We start from the raw sequence: 22,064 nt of genomic DNA, 5'->3' as shown, positions 1-22,064 counted from the left end.
TTTTTCCCCCTGCGCCCACCTGCTGGCTTTCCCTCTCTCCTCGCGCTTCTCCCCCCCTTCTTTTACCTTGATTCAGACGTAATGGCGTCATGACATCACGTTGTTATATATATATATATATATATATATATATATATATATATATATAAAAATAGAAGGAAAAAAAAGCGCCAAATCCTAGTGCATTACTGTGCAAACTTGATAAATTTAATGCCCAAAAATCTCAAAAATGAACTCACAAACATAAAACAATTAAAAGCATTTTATGAGATATACTCATGCTCCAAGGACCAGGAAAACGCTGCTTGACTGCTGTCTTGGCTCCGTCACACCTCTGGATCTGAATGCTGCCTTTGCTGTTCACCGATAGCAGGAACTGACGTTTTTGGCACTCCGCAATGATCTCTCCCCGGGTATACACCGACAGATGCTTTTTTGTTCCCACCGGGGACGATGGATATCGCGGACCAGCGGATGACGTCACAAAGATGGCGGAGGATACCGGACCGATTGAATTCAAAGCAGTTCTGGAGCAAGCGTTTGTGAAGGTCCACTGCACACCTTCCCTACGCGTTTCATCAGATGGACTGACTTCTTCAGGGGTTGGGGCTCTGGGTGTGTGGTGTAAAGTATATATACACACCCACGAGTCCAATTAAGTAGATTAGTTAATAGGCAAAACAATGTGTGGGCAATTTGCATGATTGAATAGTCCCATAGGTTAGATGTTTGAACACCTGATAATAGGTATCCACAGTTACATATATGCCAACACATAATAACATAATATAAAGATGATAACACTAATAATAATAAATGTATTAAAACAAACTAACAGTTGATGTCCTGACTTGATTTAAATGACCAAAGAGTGTATTATTATTATTAGTGTTATCATCTTTATATTATGTTATTATGTGTTGGCATATATGTAACTGTGGATACCTATTATCAGGTGTTCAAACATCTAACCTATGGGACTATTCAATCATGCAAATTGCCCACACATTGTTTTGCCTATTAACTAATCTACTTAATTGGACTCGTGGGTGTGTATATATACTTTACACCACACACCCAGAGCCCCAACCCCTGAAGAAGTCAGTCCATCTGATGAAACGCGTAGGGAAGGTGTGCAGTGGACCTTCACAAACGCTTGCTCCAGAACTGCTTTGAATTCAATCGGTCCGGTATCCTCCGCCATCTTTGTGACGTCATCCGCTGGTCCGCGATATCCATCGTCCCCGGTGGGAACAAAAAAGCATCTGTCGGTGTATACCCGGGGAGAGATCATTGCGGAGTGCCAAAAACGTCAGTTCCTGCTATCGGTGAACAGCAAAGGCAGCATTCAGATCCAGAGGTGTGACGGAGCCAAGACAGCAGTCAAGCAGCGTTTTCCTTGTCCTTGGAGCATGAGTATATCTCATAAAATGCTTTTAATTGTTTTATGTTTGTGAGTTCATTTTTATTGAGATTTTTGGGCATTAAATTTATCAAGTTTGCACAGTAATGCACTAGGATTTTGCGCTTTTTTTTCTTCTATTTTTTCTATGCAGGTGGAGAGGGAGGTCGTTGTGCCCTTTTAAAGAAGCTGCCTGCTTTTCCTACCAGTGCTATTTTACTCCCCAACTATTGGTACAATTATTTGGACTCCATAGGACTATCTGCATTGAGCAGACTAAGGAAGGTTCACAGCACCACGTATTTTTTATTCAAATTTTTTTATGCATTTTTTATTTTATTTTTCTTTGCTTGTTAGATATTTAGTATTGTGCTTTATTGGTATTGAATGATTATTATCATTTTTATTGGTACACTATTTTACCCATTGTAAAATTTATTTTACTATTTTTTTTAATATAATACATTGTTTTCTGGCATCTAAGACAACAGCGCAGTCCTTTCTTGTACATATATATATATATATATATATATATATATATATTCTTGGCTTCCAAAAAAAGTCGGCACCATATTTTTTTTTATTTCACCAACAAATTTGCGATAATTTAAAAAAGTGAAAAATGACATTTACAGCGAATACAAATTTGGCCACATAATTCAATGCGTTTTATTACACATCATATCACGTACTCTTTCAATCTCATTCTCTGTTGGTCTATTATACAGAAACAGAGGATATTGCCGCTCACCAAATGTACACAAAATATATACGTATAGATAGGAGGTGCATACGGGAAATGACAACATATATCGAGGCAGGGAAGGGTTAAAGAGAAAAACCCAAAAGAATTCCTATTTGCACTCACCTATACTATTAAATGGTAAGGAAAGATTCAATTCCTGGGTAAAAACCCATATACCTGTAACGGGTATTCCACCCCACCCAATCGCATATACAGTGTGAGTGCGGGGAACATACAAGGTTACTCAGGTGTGGTGCATTACCTGTTGGCTCACAGGAGGGCTGAGCTTCCGCCACGGGGAACCTGGGGTAATTATACTAGGGGTGATCACTTACAACATCTTCTCGGTACAGCGCCTCCACCTGCGATGGCTCCCACCAGAGGGGGAGTGGTTCCTCGCAGGACAATCACAATAATAATCACATAGACAGCATGTATATTAACTATATGACTTTACTAACATGCATGGAGAATATCATCACATTTACATAACATCATAACCTGTTAACCTTATCACCTCAGGCCCAATGTCTGGTGTTCCCACCCAGTGTCCTGTAATCCCCCACACCCAATGTCCCGTACTCCTACGGAGGTCGTGGGTGACTGCGCAGTCACTAAATTATCTGTTAGGCCTGTTGGTGCACATGTGTAGAAATACCTTCCGAGCACTCCGATGCTCGGGCCTGCAACACTCTTTTCAAAGGGTCAGACGTGCGATGCATCCGTCTGATCCTTTCCAGGTACTTCTCCAGGAACCCCAACGAGGGTCCCACCGCTTCACGGGAACACAACCGTCTCACGGTAACAGCAACCGAATCACGGGAACAGCAGCCGCCGCTATCCCTGTCTATCCCTAACTAACCCTAACGTGACAGGAACCCTAACCTAGAGCCTGTCCCTGATGAACCGCAACCTGGGGTGGCTTGGGGAAATCTCCTAGGGCCTGCGGAGTAATAACCTGCCCCACTCCCCTAGCTACCCAAGTCCCTAATCCTCCCTAACATATAGCTACTCCTAACACCTAGCTACTAACTCCCAGATACTAACAGCCTGCAGCAGACACACAGCTAACACCGTCAGCCTGCAGACATCCACACACGCTGCACGCACTGCGCCCAGCACATGCAGCGACAACACACAGCAACCAATCCTACATACACCATACACTGGAGAGGGAGAGTCTATCTGGGGCCTAAGGGGTTAAGCGTCTGCCTACTCCCCTAACGAGGCCCAGTCCTGACTCCCACTAGCAACTGACTAACCTGAGTGACAGGGTCCCTTACTCTAGGGCATCCCTGGCAACACTCACTATATGGGATAACTAGAGCTATCTTGGGCCAAGGGGGTGCTGGCTAGTACAGGGGATCCCTCTCTCCCGTACCCTACCTCCTTTCCTTGTCTGCCTCCTTGCTCTGCTTCTTCCTGACTGACACGTAGCTCCAGCCCGCCAAATGTATCCATTTCCCCAGGAGCTCCCTAAGCCCTATTGGCTCCCTGGTGTCACAAGGGGCATACAGAGGCTCATGGGATATGTAGTCCCAGCGCAGAGCCTTCCCTGGTAGGCTAGGGGTTCGCGGGCTTTCTCTCCCCTGCCCTGCGCGTGCGCAAGCTTTCCCGGGCTCTGGGGCTCTCCCTACACTGTCCTGACAGTGCCTGTCCTGTTTTGACAGGGAGGGGGGCGTGGCTTGAGCGGAGGGACCCGCTACTCTCCCCCCCCTCCCTCCACGGACTCGGGCTGGAGCTGGAAAGTAAGTTTAAACACACACACGCAGGCACTCATTCATACACACACACACGCGCGCACACACACAGGCAGGCACTCACGCACTCATACACACACACGCGCGCACACACAGGCAGGCACTCATACACACACACACACAGACAGAGGCAGGCACTCACGCACTCGGGCACACACATACACACACAGATAGGCATGCACGCACTCAGACACACACACAGAGAAAGGCACTCACCTGCTGTCCCTCCACACTCCTCCCCGCTCCCCGAAGCCTCTCCTCCTCCCGAAGCCTCCCCTCCCCATTGGCTCACAGCCACACACGTCACGCGTCAACGCTAGGAAACACCATTCTCTGGTGTCTCCAGCGGCTGACGCGCTACAGCGTGTAATCAGCTGTGCAGCCAGTGGGGACCGGGACCGACTCGCGAGGATTCCCCTGCTGGTGGGGAACTCGCGACCCGCTGCCCGCGCCAACGAGCGCAGCGGGACCGAGGCCTTATTGACAACGCTATACACGTACTGATTGATGGTTTGTCTCCGGTCTGGAGGCTTGTATGTCAGGACTCTACATGGGGGGAATCTGAGATAACAGAGGGGATACTTCTAAGGGAGACCCACAACACATTCCCTGATTTAGGAGGCAGCTGCTGTGTAACTTAGAGACACTGGCAGAATCCAGCTATTAACTACTGGTGAAGTACAGCACAATTTCCTTTGAGATAGGACATATACGCTAGCCACATACAGGTTGGATGTGTTAGAGGTCCTTTCCATGACTATGGTATACATACACCACTTGTAGCATGCAAGAACATGTGCACAATAGGAGGGTTATGCATTAGCCTGATATGATATACCAATAGGTATTTGTTGCTGATAGCTGCGTGCTGACTATACAAGGTCAGATTGAGCACTCCACTCTCTGCACCCACTCCCTGTTTCTTTTAACAATTTGTATTTGTCTTTGCATAACTGTTTATTAAACTATTTTATTGTATATCACTAAATGGTATATGGGTTTTTACACAGGGATTGACTCTTTCCTTACCATTTAATAGTATAGGTGAGTGCAAATAGGAATTCTTTTGGGTTTTTCTCTTTAACCCTTCCCTGCCTCGATATTGGTCTATTATACACCCTGTCCCTGCTCATGTTAATCTATCACCCACGTGTTGTATGTGCATGAGCTTATCAGTTATAATTACAGAACATTCTGGCTCTCACAAAAAAGATCCGAAACACACACACCTGCATCCATCTAAATGTACTGAATGAGTAGTGTTTCCTGGCCTGCTAGAATCCATCTTGGTCAGTTTTGTTTTATCATAGACAAAGCATCATCCATATGTAAATATCCGTTGCATGAATGTTTATACTATGGATGGATTGCAACTGCAGTACTAAACACGTGCACAATTGCATGAACAAGGGGCTGGTGAACTTTACAGGCAAAAGTAAATAGATGCAGGCGGTCCTCGGTTAGTCACCGGAATCCGTCCTGCAAACTGCTGTCGGATTGCGGATCCAATGTTAATCCGCTGCGGTGAGCGTCGGATAATCCGTTCCGGAGTTGGATATTGCGTTCAGCTGATGCATTATCTGGTGTCGGGTAACGGACTGTCGGATAGCGAGGACCCCCTGTATATTCATACACTCTTAACTGTATCTTTTTAGCAGGTACTGTTTGGGTCATAGACCTAGTATAGACTTGTTGCTAGCATGTGAAGGCAGGGGAAAGATCCACTTTCTGTCTCCTGTTCTTTTTATTAAAACAGGCAAAAAAAATGGAGTACAGTTAATGCAGCGCTGCGGTATTTATTTGGAGTAGAAGTACAGTATTTGCATTTCATCATGCTTGCAAACAAAATGTAATTGTCATTCTACAATGTAGTTAAACCAAATATAACCACATCATTACACTCACACTGTAGATTAATCACAGAACAAACCACAATATTTTTTCCCCTCCGTATTTTGCCAATAGACTTGCTTGCATGTTCCTTGTCCTCCTTCAGGAATGTATGTAAGAATGACTCGGCATTTCTGTAAAGATATTGAATGCATATTAGCAGGAATATGTATGTTAAGGCTTAGCATCATTTAGTAAATGTGGCCCCAAGGACAGGTCTCTGTTACTAGTTCTCCAAATGGGCCAGATGAGAGAACATTTACATTAGAAGGGGCACAAGCTTATTGTAATGTGTTTTTAGATACATTTAAAGACTTGAAAATGATATTTCAACATTTTGCTATCGTTTATATCTGTACCATCAGCGACAGATTTGGAAATCCGCGCCCCATGGCACACGCGGCGGCCCCCTCCTCGCTGCTGCCCTTTTTCTCCTTCTGAACCGCAGCATCAAATGAAGCCCCGAATGTCACCAATGTGACATCGCAGAGCGGCGCGTTGTCATGGTAATGCACCGTCATGACGTCATTTGACGCCATGGCAACGAGACCCCGTGTGACGTCACGTTGGTGACGTCCACAGCTTCATTTGACGCTGCAATTACAAAAGAGAAGGAGGGCGACAGCGAGGAGGCGGCCGCTACAGCTACGTGCATTCCCATCAGGCCCGATAGACTCGAGAGCGCGGCAAATGTATATGGGGGCGGACATTTTGCCACGGTGTACCATATATGTTTACGTTACCTTAACTTACAAGTGCGTTTCAGTATAAAAACTGCACGGCTGCCTAATAACTAGTTTGAAATTAGCATGGGCAGAGAATCCAAGGGCCACATCGGGGCCCCTGTGCGGGCGCCAGTGCAGAGCCGCGCCCTATGTACTTATGTATCAGTCTCCTGGCAGCCAAATTAGGGGCAAAACCAGGGCACAAATATTCCAAAAGGTGTATTAAAGCTGCAGTTAAAAAAATATATATATATATATTTCTTCCCATTCAATATGTGCATCAATACAATCTGCACAGTGCAAGTGATTAGCTAAGCTGCAGATCAATCCGTTCTGTAATAAATCGCTTGCTCAGGATTATTTAATTCAGTTCTTGCACAGCATTGTGGGCAATGTAGCTAAAATATGATTGACTGGGCAGTTATTAGATACAATTGGTGCACTGCTAGATGGGCTCTGGCTCCTGAGCCCCTCCCTCTATCAGAAGGGGAGGGGGCTGTCACTTTGGAAATGCTTCCTACATTAGAAACATTAAAAATGTATTTAAAACATATTTTTTAATGCTACAAGTATTTTCTCATAGTACAGAACTGATTTATTTTAAAAAAAATACACATGTAGGATATTGCCTGAACTGCTGCTTTAAGTATGAAAATCCTATTGGATTTAATGACTATGTTTCTCCTTAATAAATCTAGTGTCGTTCTTCCCTCAGTTTTGCAGCCGGGGGACTTTAGTAAATAGTTCTCATATTGTGGTAACATAAGGGAAACCGTGAAGTGCAGAGTGAGACATTGGTTCCCAAGGGGTACGAGACTATTAAAAATGAATGAAAAAAACAAATCTATTGTGTTCTTATATCAGAAACAGTACAATAATGAATGGATGGATCAAGGCACTTCGTTTTAAAGTATACCAATATATGTCAATTGTTATTTCCCAGTAGGAATTCTTTATCAGGAACAAGCATTTGATGGGTGAATGGTAATTACAGAGTAAATTATGTGCTGGCTCTGTCAGCCGTAAGGGAATAAGATGTGGTTTAGGCAATATGGGGTATGAGACTTGATCCATCCAGCAGCACCATGGGTTATAGAGTCCACCTTCTGAGGTACAGGAAAAAGTTTGCACCGGCCATATATATAGCACACACCCCACCCCTTTACCTGTACAGTGTTTGTCCTATCCTACGTGGTGTTAGGACCTTGTAAAGTTTATTGTTATGATGATCCCTCAGATGGTCTTTGGCCTACAGGTAACCACCACCTAAGGGGGAAGGGTGGCCAAGGACAACCTATCCTGGACACAAAACTGGCAGGAAGGGGCCAGTGGTTCTCCGATGCAAGGTCGGCAGTCGCTTACCTCTGTGGGGGCTGGTACGGAGATGTTGAACCAGCATCCCAAAGATCCCTTGGAGCACCACAGAGATGCCACGACCGAGACTGCTGCAGGAGAAGGGGGAGGGGGGTCCGACATCGCTTCCTATGCAGGCGGAGCCAGACAAAGTGCCCCTGCAGCAGTCTGACATCAGCATCGGGGGTATGAGGCCATACGGGGGCCTGTAGTGTCGGCCGGTCCCAATGGCAACTGGGCATGACATGCCACATGGTCGTGCTTTTTGAAAAGAGGGCTCAGACTGGCAAAAAAGCTGTGCCAGAGGAGACAGATCACTGGGAATATGGAGAGTGTATAGAAGCAGCTACATGGCCAATTAACCCCTTACCTGCTGTCTTAGTGTCAAGTTCTGGAAGGGGAATGATACAGGGGAAACCCGAGATTAGAGTTAGAGCTGGGGGTTGTGTATATTACGTATCCCACAGATGTCAGACCCCCACAATGCAGGGCCTGAGGCCTCTCAGGAACCCAGTACAGGGGATGTAAGAGCAAAGACCTGCATTTAACTTATTTAGGATGTGAACAGCTTCTACCTGACAAGTACAAGAAGAAATTGTGCAATGCTTGCATAAGCCATCGGCAATAGAGTAAAATCCCATCCAGATTCAGGACTTTTTGGGATGGTTCCAATCAGCAATGCAGCAGACCGTTGGCAGCTTTAAAGCAGCTATTTCACAGACAGCGCTAGAGTCATCAATACAAAGAGAAGACCCAAGGGCAGCCTACGAAGCTAGAGAATATCGGAGGCTTTACTCGGCATTCTCACAGAAATCGGACTGGGAAGCCTCGGTATTAACATAATTTCCAGATCACTCATCCAATGAAGACGGGGAAGTGAGAGAATATTCAAGCTTCACAGCAGAAGATATTGACATACTAGTGAAAGCAGTAAAAACAGTAATGGAAATAGAAGTGGTAAAGGAGCCTATAAGGAAGCAGGATCGTATGTTCATGAGTTAGCATAGAAGGTCAAGGGTCTTCCCAGTGCATACAGCAATCAAAAACGTGATTAGTGAAGACTGGTAGCATCCAGATAAGAAGCCATCCTTATGGAGATGATTTAGCCAAATATACCCATTTGATCCAAGGTTTGGGATAGCTCTCCAGAGGTAGACATACCAGTAGCAAGACTATCCAGAAGATCGACCATTCCCCTAGAAGATTACTCAGTTACTGGGCATGGATTACTTATGTGACGTACAGTGGCCCGTAGGCACTTACCTTGGTGTCGCCTGGGGCATCTCCTCCTGGGGCGCTGCCCTCTTTCTTCAGCATTGCGGTGTCAAATGACGCCACATTTCCATGCCAATGTGACATCACGTGGCAATGTGATGCGATGCTGAAGGAGAAGATAACTTTACAGAGGCCCCACTCTCTCCCCCAGTAATCAGTGGGGAAGAGAACGGGGCCTCTATGTGGGGGGAGGGAAATTTGCTGCCCCACAATTTGCCCGCCCTAGGCATGGGAAATCCGACACTGGTGATGTATCTATGGAGTCCACCCTCCGAACAGCTACATGCAGGGCCCTTGTAACAGCAGCCCGCAGGATATTATGCCTCAAGGCTTGGATAGCAGATGCCACTTCTAAGAACAACCTTTCCTCTAGAAGGCTCATTATTTGGAGTGGAACTGGAGAAATTTGTTGGCAGATAACAAGACAAGAGCTTTACCCCAAGACAGAAGAGCCATCAAAACCCACAGATCATTTTCGTGGCCCAAGTCCTCAGAAAGAATACAGGTCATGCAAGAGCTTCAGAGGGCAGTCGTCTTCAGGACCACAACAGTGGGAAGAACCACAAGAGGAAGGTGGCCCAAGTTTCAAAAGATCAACATCTTTCTGACGACGGAGACTTATTTCCAAGAGGCGGTCAGCAAGTAGGACGACAGATTTTGCTACACAATGGCAGCAGACAACAGATCGCTGGTTCCATCAGCTGATTGAGGATATTCAATATAGTTTACAGAAAAGCCAGCAAGAATATTCCTAGTCACTCCTTCACCAGTATGTCCAATCAAAAGGGGAATCCAGAGAGAGGCAGTGCACAAATTCAGGGTGGATGGAGTCGTATGTACAGTACCACAGCATCAATTGAAGAACGGAACATACTCCATAATGTTCATGGTTCCAAAAGCATCAGGAGAGTTCAGTTCAGTGTTGTAGCTAAAAAAATAAATAATCTGTATGTCCGCAGGGAGCATTTAAAAATGGAGTAATTCAAATCTGTCATCAACAAATTAAATCCGGGAGATTTTATGTCAGCGATCGATGTAAAGGACTCATACCTGCATATTCCCATCTGCTACGCTCGCCCAAACATTGAGATTTGCCATATGAGAGGACAAAGTGAAGCACTTTCAATTCAAAGTTCTGCCGTTTGGCCGGTCATCCGCTCCCACAGCCTGCACAAAAGTAATGGTGGTGTTAGCAGCAGCAATCTGGGAGCAAGGTATCTCAGTAGTGCCCTCTCTGAAATTTGACACAAGCCACAGCAAAGTCTATTTGCCTTTCAGACAAAAGAGAAAATCTGAACAAACAAGTCCAGGCCTCAGGACTGCCTCAAGCATATCTCTTTGCAGGCTATGGGAGTGCTAGGGCTCATGTCAGCCCCCATACAAGCATTTCTATGGACAAGGCTGCATATGCATCCACTCCAGACAGAGGTTCTAAGGAAGGGGGACATACATTAGAGGTCACTAGAGAAGCAGTTCTCCCTCTATCTCTCTCCAGACCAGGACTTCTCTGAGGTGGTGGCAGCAGCAGAATGGAAACCTACTAACAGGCCGCTCCTTGGAAACGCCAGCATGGACAGTGCTTACCACAGACGCCAGTTAGTATCTGATAGAAATAGATGACATAGGGCCCAAGGAAAATAAAATGTATTCACTTTAAGGATGATTGAATCTTTCTAAGAACATTGATTACATCGATGAGTTGTTTAACCTTTAATTTTTATTTTGCTGTATTACATTTTCCTTTACACAACTCTGATACAATTGCACCATCTTGTGGTGGGTCGTGAGAAAAGCATTAGCACTGTTTGATAAATGTTTATGGGACGATACATCACATACTGTATATCCCATTCACATTTACAGTAATATTGCCCGTTACATATGCCAAATTAACCTCTTTGCAGTCAAAAAGGCATGCAACTTATTACAAAGCATCATCTTACTTGATTAGGGGCCTTGGTCCTTTAACCCTTACTCTTTCACGCCCCCATTTCTCTATCCCACTCTCTCTCTCCCACTCTCGTCCTCCCATTCACTCTCCCCCTTTCTCCCACTCACTGTCCCTCCCACTCACTATAACACGCAGGGCCGCATACAGATTTTCTGGTGCCCCGGACTAGAGTTTCGACCTTCCCCACTCCCTCCCCATGTAGGTGGCCTTGCAGGCACCTCCCTTTTACATCTCGCGAGCCCCCCTCCCCAAAATTCAATAAATCCCATACAAAATACAATACCCCCCCACACACACAAAATAGAATAGCCCCCCAGCACACACAAAATACCACACACACCCCATACCTACCTTTGGGTGGTCTGAGGCCTCTGGTGCTCCGGCTCTCCCCAGATGCTGCCTGGGCCTCCTTCTCTGTGGGACTGGGCCACTCTCCTGCCGTGTGCACCAGAAACTGCCCCCCCCCTGGAAGTCACACTCCGTTTCTGGCGCACACCGGCAGAGGAGTAGCCCAGTCTGGCATCGAGGAGCTCACAGCAGCTGGGGAGAGCCAGGGGCCGGCAACCAGAGGCCCGACAGCCGGACGCAGAAGTTAGGCCAGGCCGGGCCCCCCACAAACGCTGGGTCCGGTACACTTGTTCCAGCTCTTTCCCCGTCGGCGGCCCTGCTCTTACCCTCTCTCCCTCACTCTCTCCTCTCTTTATTTTTTCTTCTCCAGCTGGCGGGAACTCAAAAAACATGCAATTAGTTTATGACATAACTACTAGGTCACAGTGCCCCTGGAGTGCCAGGCTCCATGACGTAGTATCGAATGTCTTTGGGCACCCAAAGTGTTAAAGCGGCAAGTGAAAAAATAGTGTATATAGAATTAAGTGCGCTACTGTAAACATGAAGTGATACCAGTATTAAAGAACGTCGTTAAATCAAATCTACAGTTCCCATAGTACCCACCACAATAAACACAATGTGTCTTAAACATAAATTACAACACCGTATATTGGGGTGAATAAATTGAATGTCTCCAGCTATGAACAAGAGGGGAGGCTCGGCACCCCCTAACACTAGAAGAGAAAACAACAAGAAAGATACATTGCAAAAACGCTCATAGTGAAGTAGGTTTTAGTAAAGTAAAATACTATCAGCAGGTAAGTATTCTGCGTACAGCAGAGTAGATAATCACAGGCACATCATGGGTTATGACATATGTTACCAGCCACCGGATACAGAGCGGGTCAGGGATAAAGTCGTCATCTACAGGTAGCTGGCCTCTCACATAGGCACAATGGATCCTCCTGGATATCCCCACCTTGGGATCAAATCTTATTTACCTCTGATCTCCTCTACATGAAAAAAAAACTTTGACCATGAGTAGCTGACCCTGTAGCAGTTACAGTCATTTACAGGACTCTGGGCAAGCACCACATGCAATCAACATTGTTGACCAAACAAGGATTACTGATTAAAATCAGTGACACCTACAGATGTAGTAAAAGTTACTGTCCCCAGCGCCGCGGATCAACAAGCAAAAGTCTGCCGCGATCGCGCTGTGGGGGGGGGGGGAGGTCCATGCTTCTGAATGGGACCCCCGCTGTGTTAATCTTTTGGCGCCATGGCCGGTTGAGGTGGTTGCGTCACCGAAGATGTTACCTCGGTATCCCAAATGTATGTATGTCTTTATTTATATAGTGCCATTTATGTAACACAGTGCGTCACCGCAGTTACACATGGGACATAATAATATAACCCACATGGGAATGAGCAGTTGAGACATGAAAGTAACATTAGGAAAAAGGTGCCCCGCCCCGAGTAGCTTATAATCCAAGTGGTGCATAGGAAAACCATCCAGAGACCATAGGAGGGTGTTCTGGTAAGTGTGTCTAAGGTTTTTATATGGGTCTTATTGGTGGATAGAGAGGGTGCTAGTGAGAAAGGTTTTAGGCGGGAGAGAGCTTTAGATACAAAAGGGGGTAGAGAGAAGACAGCCATCAGCAGAATGTCAAAATCGGGCAGGTGTATAGCGAGAAATTAGGGTGAGATGTAAGGAGGTGCTGAGGGGTGTATAGTGAGATATTAGGGTGAGATGTAAGGAGGGGCATAGCGTATAGGTGAGAGATTGGGGCAGAGGAGGGTATATTGAGATAGGGTGAGCTGTAAGGGGCAGAATAGGGTATAGTGAGATATTAGGGTGAGCTGTAAGAAAGGGCAGAGGAGGGTATATTGAGATATTAGGGTGAGATGTTAGGAGAGGCAGAGGAGGGTACAGTGAGATTAGGGTGAGATGTAAGAAGGGACAGAGGAGGGTATAGTGAGATATTAGGGTGAGCTGTAAGAAGTGGCAGAAGAGGGCATAGTGAGATATTAGGGCGAGCTGTAAGAAGGGACAGAGGAGGGTATGGTGAGATATTAGGGTGAGATGTAAGGAGGGGCAGAGGAGTGTATAGTGAGATATTGGGGTGAGATGTAAGGAGGGGCAGAGGGGGGTATAGTGAGATATTGGGGTGAGATGTAAGGAGGGGCAGAGGGGGGTATAGTGAGATATTAGGGTGAGCTGTAAGAAGGGACAGAGGAGGGTATAGTGAGATATTAGGGTGAGATGTAAGGAGGGGCAGAGGAGTGTATAGTGAGATATTGGGGTGAGATGTAAGGAGGGGCAGAGGGGGGTATAGTGAGATATTAGGGTGAGCTGTAAGAAGGGGCAGAGGAGGGTATAGTGAGATATTAGGGTGATATGTAAGGAGGGACAGAGGAGGGTATAGTGAGATATTAGGGTGATATGTAAGGAGGGACAGAGGAGGGTATAGTGAGATATTAGGGTGAGATTTAAGGAGGGGCAGAAGAGTGAGACTACAAATAGGTAACAATTGGCAGGTCGGCCAAGGAAACTAAAATAAAAGCACTAATCAGAAACAAACCATGAATTAGTTCTTAAACAATCCAAATCAAAATAAATGAATTCCCTTGAAGTATACCAATAAGGAGTCTACATTCACATGTCTGAATGTCTGTGGTTCAGTGGAACATTTCGGTCTGTCCACTAGGTGGGAGTGCGGGTTAAGTAATAGGAATTGTAACAGCTAAAACAGTATTTAAAGCAGCAATTCCCTCCCCTAGAAGCCTCTATAACGTTTAATAATAACAACAAGTTTATTTCATATTGCACTTTTCTCCCAATGGGACACAAGGCGAGTCACACTTACAGCGTAGCGCGCGGTACATAGGAATGTTACAGGCACAGTCCCTGCCCAGGTGAGCTTACACTCTATGATTTTGGTGCCTGAGGCACAGGGAGATTAAAGTCAGTGTCTATACTCCCTGAGCCACTCCTTCCTTCCAGTTGAAGTCATATAATGTTCGTATTGTGCACCCTGAGCGTATCAGATCTATAGAATGGGTTCCAGGCCTCTTTGGCAGTGAAGGTATTAAAGCAGCAGTCCGTGCTGAGTGCCATTATCTTTGCATATGCAGTATTACAGGGTAAGGCAGGTTTGGGGGCCCTGTCAGACATGAATGTGCTCATACGTGCTTTTTATCTTTACAGGGTACAGCAGCAGTCTGTGCCGCTCGCCGCCTTCTTGCCTTTTCCAAAGCTGTTTTTATTTTTGAAATCTGATGCTTCCTGCAGGATATATTAACATTTGAAATATTAAGCGTCCGGGAGGTTAAAATGAGACCAGTACCGTCTTGGATGTCACTATGGTAACCTCAGAAGATAGAGATTAGGAAAATGATGTTTTTACCACTAGAATTTGCTTTCCCAATGAAACGCAGGACATGCCCATGGGATAAGATACTAACATTATAAGAGCTGAACTCCTACAGGCTTCTGGGCAGAGGTGTGTGGGTGTGAGGGGGTAAGGGGAGTGCTGGTTTAAGTGACTTCCTAAAAAAAATAAAGTTCATGCTGAATATATTATTAAACTACTGTCATCAGTGTTAGTTCTTTTGATTGTGCAATAGTCTCCCCCAGCAGTCATCCTGCGTTGCACAAGAACGAGGATCTCACCCCAAGCCAGTTTAAAGGGACATTCCCTCTTATTCAAACCCCTCCCTGCCACATCAGGTGTTATTCACGGAAGTGGGATCACTAGCAGCGGCTAAAAAGCATTGTGTTTCCAGCGACTCTGACAGCAAAGGGTTTAAAGCAGCAATCCAAACCAGCGGATTTTTTTGCTAATTGCTTTTTACTTTTATATAGCATTTAAGCTGGGGGTTTCCGGAGCTGAACCCTGTTAATTTCAGCTCCGGGGACCCCTTGCTTCCAGAGATACCTTCGAATTAAGAGCCGGTAGCTGCTCTCCTTGGCTACGAGGGTTCACAATATGTCCACTCTTCAAAGATTTCCCGCACTGTGGACCAATAGGAAGCCGCGACGTCATCGGTGCGGCTTCCTATTGGCCCATGTAACGCGGGAGCTTTCAACTTTAAATCCCTGCTTTCTGAACCGGAGCAGCTACCGGCACCTACTATGGAGCAAAGTATCTGTGGGAGCAGGGGGTCCCCTGAGCTGAAAGGAATGGGGTTCAGCTCTGGAGACCCCCTGTATAAATTCTCCCTCTCTCCCAAAAATGTCACCGGCACGGATTGCTCCTTTAAGTGAGCAACAGATGGAGGAACTTTATTCTCCAAATATTCTCATTTACAATTAGATGATTAGCTTCCTGCGTTTTTAGTATTTTTAGCTATAAATTACAAGTTTATTTTTTTTTAATAAATTCCATTTTTTACTGATTTGCGCCTGTTTATCCATCCACTTAACATTTTTCCCGGGTACTTATTTTTTGCTTGACCTGGTTGCTATGTATCCGGCACTTCTGAGATTAAAGCGATTACTGTAAAACAGAACAGACAAACGGTTGTGAAATCGGGCAAAATAATACTGCGATATGATTGGCTCACGTCTGTACAAATAAGCATCAAATCAATCACATCCTTCAAAAGCAGTTAACATGTTTATAGGTTTATACATGTACTATTTTGTACATGTGCTATACATGTACTGTATTTTGAACGACGCTGGAAAGGAGGTCATTGTGTACCCAGACTGCACATCCAGCACTAAACTATTGCTGCCACGCCACCACTACTGTTTTTATTTGCTTTGGGTTACTTTGCTCACTTTTTTTTTAAATACGCACTTCTTTCTACCAGCCTCATTATGTCTCTAACTCTATTCCTATCTCTCCATCTCTCCTTCCTTCACCACTTCTCAGTTCACATGAACTCCTTTCTTACCTGCGCCCTCTGACACCCCACAGCTATACCTCCTGCACTAAAACACACCCCTACAAATCATCCTCACACATCCTCTTTCTATCCATGCTTCTCCTCCTTGCTTCTGGGGATATCTCTCCCAATCCTGGTCCCTGCCTTATTTCTACTTGCTCTCGTCCTCGCCTTTCACATACAACTTCTACTCCTTCTGGTGTCAACCCCTCTAATCTCATATCCATCCCCTGCCACCCTCCCTCCTCTCTCCCTTTTGTCATGATTTGCTCACCACAAACAAGGCGTGAGAGCGGGGCCGAGGTGGGGATGGATATAAACACCACCCATAGCCGCGTGGGCGCGCCTGGAGTGTAGGTTGGTCGGGGTTGGAGAGGTACAGATAGTCAATATACTTGCCGGGGTCTGGGTTGGAGAGGTACGGATCGTTGCAGGTACTATTAGCTGGGGTCCGGGTTGGAGAGAGGAGAATGGTCATTGTACGGATGCCGAGGTCAGGGTTGGAGAGGTGCGGATTGTCGTAGTTAGCCGGGGTCAGGAGTACAGAAGAGCGGAGTCCAAAACAAGCTTGGTCAATGACAGAGAGCTGCGAACAAGACAAGACTGCGAGGCTTGGAAGCAATGAACACAACGGAACATAGAATCATGCTCAGCCTATTTGCCAGTGGGGCAGCTGAGCATAAGTAGGAGGGAGCAACCAACGTGGTACCTGCAGCGTGGAAGTGCGTAAGCAGCGAGGGACGTGGTTGGAGAATCCGGAGCAGGAATCAGGTGAGGTGAGTATTCCTGATAGTTTCCTGAGGAGGAGAGACCTGCCCGTGCCACGCGCCCCCGACATCGGCGCGAGAATGCGCATCAGTGGTGGAGGCATAAAGCCTGGAGCGTGGGTGCGTGCGCTAGAGTCGCCCGCAGAACAGTCCCCGACGAAGTGGTGTCTGTGCCAACGGTGGGAGCAGAGGAGCACGGAGTATAGTTATGCCGTCTAGCTCTGACGTCAGGATAAGAGCGGGAACGAGAGGCAGGGACCGCAGACCGACGGGGAGACTGCGCACCGTGCATGCGTCGCGTGTCAATACCAGAGGACCGGGAGCGGACACTGGGTTCACAAACAGAGGAGACCAATGGGACCCGCGCAGTGCCCACGCTAGGTTGCCTCTCTTGAGTGCCACAGGAACCAGACGAGCGAGTAAGGGTTAAGGGGATAGAACCGCCAGAATGGCAAATCCTTACAACGGGGTCTCCGGAGATGAACAGCTTTAATTTCAGCTCCGGGGACCCCCTGCTTCCAGAGACACTGACCTCCGTAGGGAACTCTGTGCCTAACATAATGGCAGCATTTAAATGTCCTGCGTCACGCATGCCAATAGGAAGCCATGACGTCAAGGTGAAGACATCGATGGGACCAAGCTGTAAGCCCAGACTTTCTGTGACATCTTGTCTGGTTTTTCGCCCTAGATTTGGTGGAAAACGTGAGACAGATACTAAAAATGAATGAGGTGAAAACCGTGAGTCTGCCATTTTATTTCTCTTTGAACTACCCTAGAAGAAAGATGGCTGAACAAAATAAGTGACAATTGGCCGCGTCTTAATACAGGTCATCATCTAATGCAGGAGTGGTCAACTCCAATCTTCAAGGGTCACCAACTGGTCAGGTTTTAAGGCTATCCCTGCTTCAGCACAGGTGGCTTAATCAGGGATATATTCTTAAAAATCGACCTGTTGGTGGCCCTTGAGGACTGGAGTTGGCCACTCCTGTTCTAGTGTACAAATCAGCTCACATTTAAACCTTATTTTTTTCATATTTAAATAAAAATGTTGTTCCGTTGCCTGTTTTGCCCATGCTGCATTTTGTTTCCATGATTTGAACCCTTTATGTGTTTTATATAACATTATTGCACATTTATTGATCCTACTGAGTGTACTCTCTCATAGCGTCTGAGATAAGATGCATTGTAAGGAACCCCAACCCTCTCTAATAGTGCGTCTGAGATCCGATGCACTGTAAGGAACCCCAACCCTCTCTAATAGCGCGTCTGAGATCAGATGCATTGTAAGGAACCCCAACCCTCTCTAAGAGCGCGTCTGAGATCAGATGCAATGTAAGGAACCCCAACCCTCTCTAATAGCGCGTCTGAGATCAGATGCATTGTAAGGAACCCCAACCCTCTCTAATAGCGCGTCTGAGATAAGATGCATTGTAAGGAACCCCAACCCTCTCTAATAGCGCGTCTGAGATCCGATGCACTGTAAGGAACCCCAACCCTCTTTAATAGCGCGTCTGAGATCAGATGCATTGTAAGGAACCCCAACCCTCTCTAATAGCGCGTCTGAGATCAGATGCATTGTAAGGAAACCCAACCCTCTCTAATAGCGCGTCTGAGATCAGATGCATTGTAAGGAAACCCAACCCTCTCTAATAGCACATCTGAGATCAGATGCATTGTAAGGAACCCCAACCCTCTCTAATAGCGCGTCTGAGATAAGATGCATTGTAAGGAACCCCAACCCTCTCTAATAGCGCGTCTGAGATCAGATGCAATGTAAGGAACCCCAACCTTCTCTAATAGCGCGTCTGAGATCAGATGCAACGTAAGGAACCCCAATCCTCTCTAATAGCGCGTCTGTGATCAGATGCATTATAAGGAACCCCAACCCTCTCTAATAGCGCGTCTGTGATCAGATGCAATGTAAGGAACCCCAACCCTCTCTAATAGCGCGTCTGAGATCAGATGCAATGTAAGGAACCCCAACACTCTCTAATAGCGCCTCTGAGATCAGATGCAATGTAAGGAAACCCGACCCTCTCTAATAGCGCTTCTGAGATAAGATGCATTGTAAGGAACCCCAACCCTCTCTAATAGCGCGTCTGAGATCCGATGCACTGTAAGGAACCCCAACCCTCTTTAATAGCGCGTCTGAGATCAGATGCATTGTAAGGAACCCCAACCCTCTCTAATAGCGCGTCTGAGATCAGATGCATTGTAAGGAAACCCAACCCTCTCTAATAGCGCGTCTGAGATCAGATGCATTGTAAGGAAACCCAACCCTCTCTAATAGCACATCTGAGATCAGATGCATTGTAAGGAACCCCAACCCTCTCTAATAGCGCGTCTGAGATAAGATGCATTGTAAGGAACCCCAACCCTCTCTAATAGCGCGTCTGAGATCAGATGCAATGTAAGGAACCCCAACCTTCTCTAATAGCGCGTCTGAGATCAGATGCAACGTAAGGAACCCCAATCCTCTCTAATAGCGCGTCTGTGATCAGATGCATTATAAGGAACCCCAACCCTCTCTAATAGCGCGTCTGTGATCAGATGCAATGTAAGGAACCCCAACCCTCTCTAATAGCGCGTCTGAGATCAGATGCAATGTAAGGAACCCCAACACTCTCTAATAGCGCGTCTGAGATCAGATGCAATGTAAGGAACCCCGACCCTCTCTAATAGCGCGTCTGAGATCAGATGCAATGTAAGGAACCCCGACCCTCTCTAATAGCGCGTCTGAGATCAGATGTAATGTAAGGAACCCCAACCCTCTCTAATAGCGCGTCTGAGATCAGATGCAATGTAAGGAACCCCAACCCTCTCTAATAGTGTGTCTGAGATCAGATGCATTGTAAGGTGCCCCAACCCTCTCTAACAGCGCGTCTGAGATCAGATGCAGTGTAAGGAACCCCAACCCTCTCTAATAGCACGTCTGAGATCAGATGCATTGTAAGAAACCCCAACTCTCTCTAATAGCGCGTCAGAGATCAGATGCATTGTAAGGAACCCCAACTCTCTCTAATAGCGCGTCAGAGATCAGATGCATTGTAAGGAACCCCAACTCTCTCTAATAGCACGTCTGAGATCAGATACATTGTAAGAAACCCCAACTCTCTCTAATAGCGCGTCAGAGATCAGATGCATTGTAAGGAACCCCAACTCTCTCTAATAGCGCGTTTGAGATAAGATGCATTGTAAATTATTCTGTACCTGGAAATAGCAGGGAACGCTTTAGGGATGCCCGGGGAACTCAAGGGTTCCCAAGACCCCCGGTTGAATAACGCTGGCGTAGAGAGTGGGACTGATGCTGTACAGATGGATGGTGATTAATGTAAAAATGAACAAGCGGCAGTCCAGTGGACTTGCGCCAAATACAAAATAAATTATTTAGATGGGATCAAGATAGTTAGTTAGTCTATCCAAATGCATATTTAGAACCAGCCCACTGGAGGGCCGCTTAACATTCATATTTCCATATTTCTCCGTGCACCTGTGGCAGAAACCACTACCGGAATAGTGAGTTTGTACATGGTTAGAGATGAGTATATAGACGCCATAGGGGACCCAATATATTGCAGGCCCCTACAGCCATGAAGTGGTTAAATAAGACCATGTCACATAGCATGAAGTTGACATTGTTTACATATTAACACATCATACATACAGTAACACAAAGGGCACATAATGACACGTAGTAACATAACCGTGAGCACACCCTAACCTCAGTCACTCCCATTGATCGTGTGATTCTAATAAAAGGAGCAATCCACCCTAACTGACCTCCATTTTTTTCTTTAGACCCTTGGAACTGGGGGGTCCTCTTGAGTAGAACAGGGCTATTTGCAACAACGAGGAGCCCCGGACTCCCGCGATACTTACTGGTGAAGTTACCGGTATTACTTCCTGGTTTTTAAAGAGGATTTAAATGGCCATCCTATAGGAATCCACCACCGATGAAGTTGCAGCTTCCTATTGGCCTGAGGTTTGGCAGCCATTTTGTTTCCCCTGAAAGAGATGTAAACCCGGTACCTTCACGTTATCTGGGGAGCAAAGTGGTGTTTCGCTCAGGAAAAATGGGGAAATAACAAAAAAAAACAGATAGGAGACACTGTTCCTTTACCCTCTTCCTGCGTTATTTTAGCAGGGCCCTTCCTTTTTACACAGGGTTGAAGCAGGGGGTCTCCGGAGCTGAACCCCATTAATTTTAGCTCCGGGGACCTCCTGCTTCCGGAGATACAGACCTCCGAAGGGGGTTCCGGTATCTCTCTGCATTTTAAAGCTCCCGCATCATGTGAACCAATAGGAAGCCGCGCCGATGGCGTCACAGGTTTCTATTGACCCGCAGAGCGTAGGAGTTTTGAAAAGCGGCCATTACGTGAACCCCCAGCTAGTGAACCGGAGCCGCTATCGGTACCCCCTACGGAGGTAAGGATCTCCGGAAGCAGGGGGTCTCTGGAGCTGAAATTAACGGGGTTCTGACCCCGTTTCAAACTTATGTTAAAAACTGTGCTTGGATTTCCTCTTAAACAAATTCTAATGGTAGCAATGCATAACAAGACGTTTCTTGCACAGCTATCTTACTAATCAATGACATTATATTCAACCTGATCAGACGGTAACGTCGGGTGCACCCACAGCTCTCCGTGCAGAGAGTCAGGTCCTGGTGAGAAATAAAGTGATATTCTCAATGAGCAAGTCCACCAAATGTCCCAAATCCTTCACTAGTCCTCCTGTTTTGATGATGTTTTGATGATCTGCTAGTGCGACACGTCATTGCTTCAGCACAGGAGGAAACAGTTGGGCTTTGCTGCAATACGCTGGGTCTTTTGCCTCGCCACAGGATTGCTTCATATTTGTAACCCTATGTATACATCTGCACCCAATGTGTCTAACCATGCAGAGAATCTGTTTGCAGTGTACTGTCATTAAATGACTTCCATGAGAGCGGGGATCTCAACTCCAGTCCTCAAGAT

General features: G+C 46.2%; 1 long non-coding RNA gene across 1 annotated transcript; it reads right to left on the bottom strand.

Annotated features, from left to right (window-relative positions):
• Positions 1–5,687: 5,687 nt before the first annotated feature.
• LOC142466397 (uncharacterized) lies at positions 5,688–22,064 on the bottom strand. Its single transcript, XR_012788149.1, has 3 exons — positions 21,696–22,064; positions 20,971–21,096; positions 5,688–5,931 (listed from the first exon to the last, which is right to left on the bottom strand). It is a non-coding gene; the product is annotated as an uncharacterized LOC142466397 (long non-coding RNA).

The sequence above is a fragment of the Ascaphus truei genome, chromosome 15, assembly GCF_040206685.1.
Source record: "Ascaphus truei isolate aAscTru1 chromosome 15, aAscTru1.hap1, whole genome shotgun sequence".
NCBI lineage: Eukaryota > Metazoa > Chordata > Amphibia > Anura > Ascaphidae > Ascaphus > Ascaphus truei.
The sequence above is the reverse complement of the archived record's forward strand: the minus strand, read 5'-3'. Positions and strand labels throughout refer to the sequence as shown.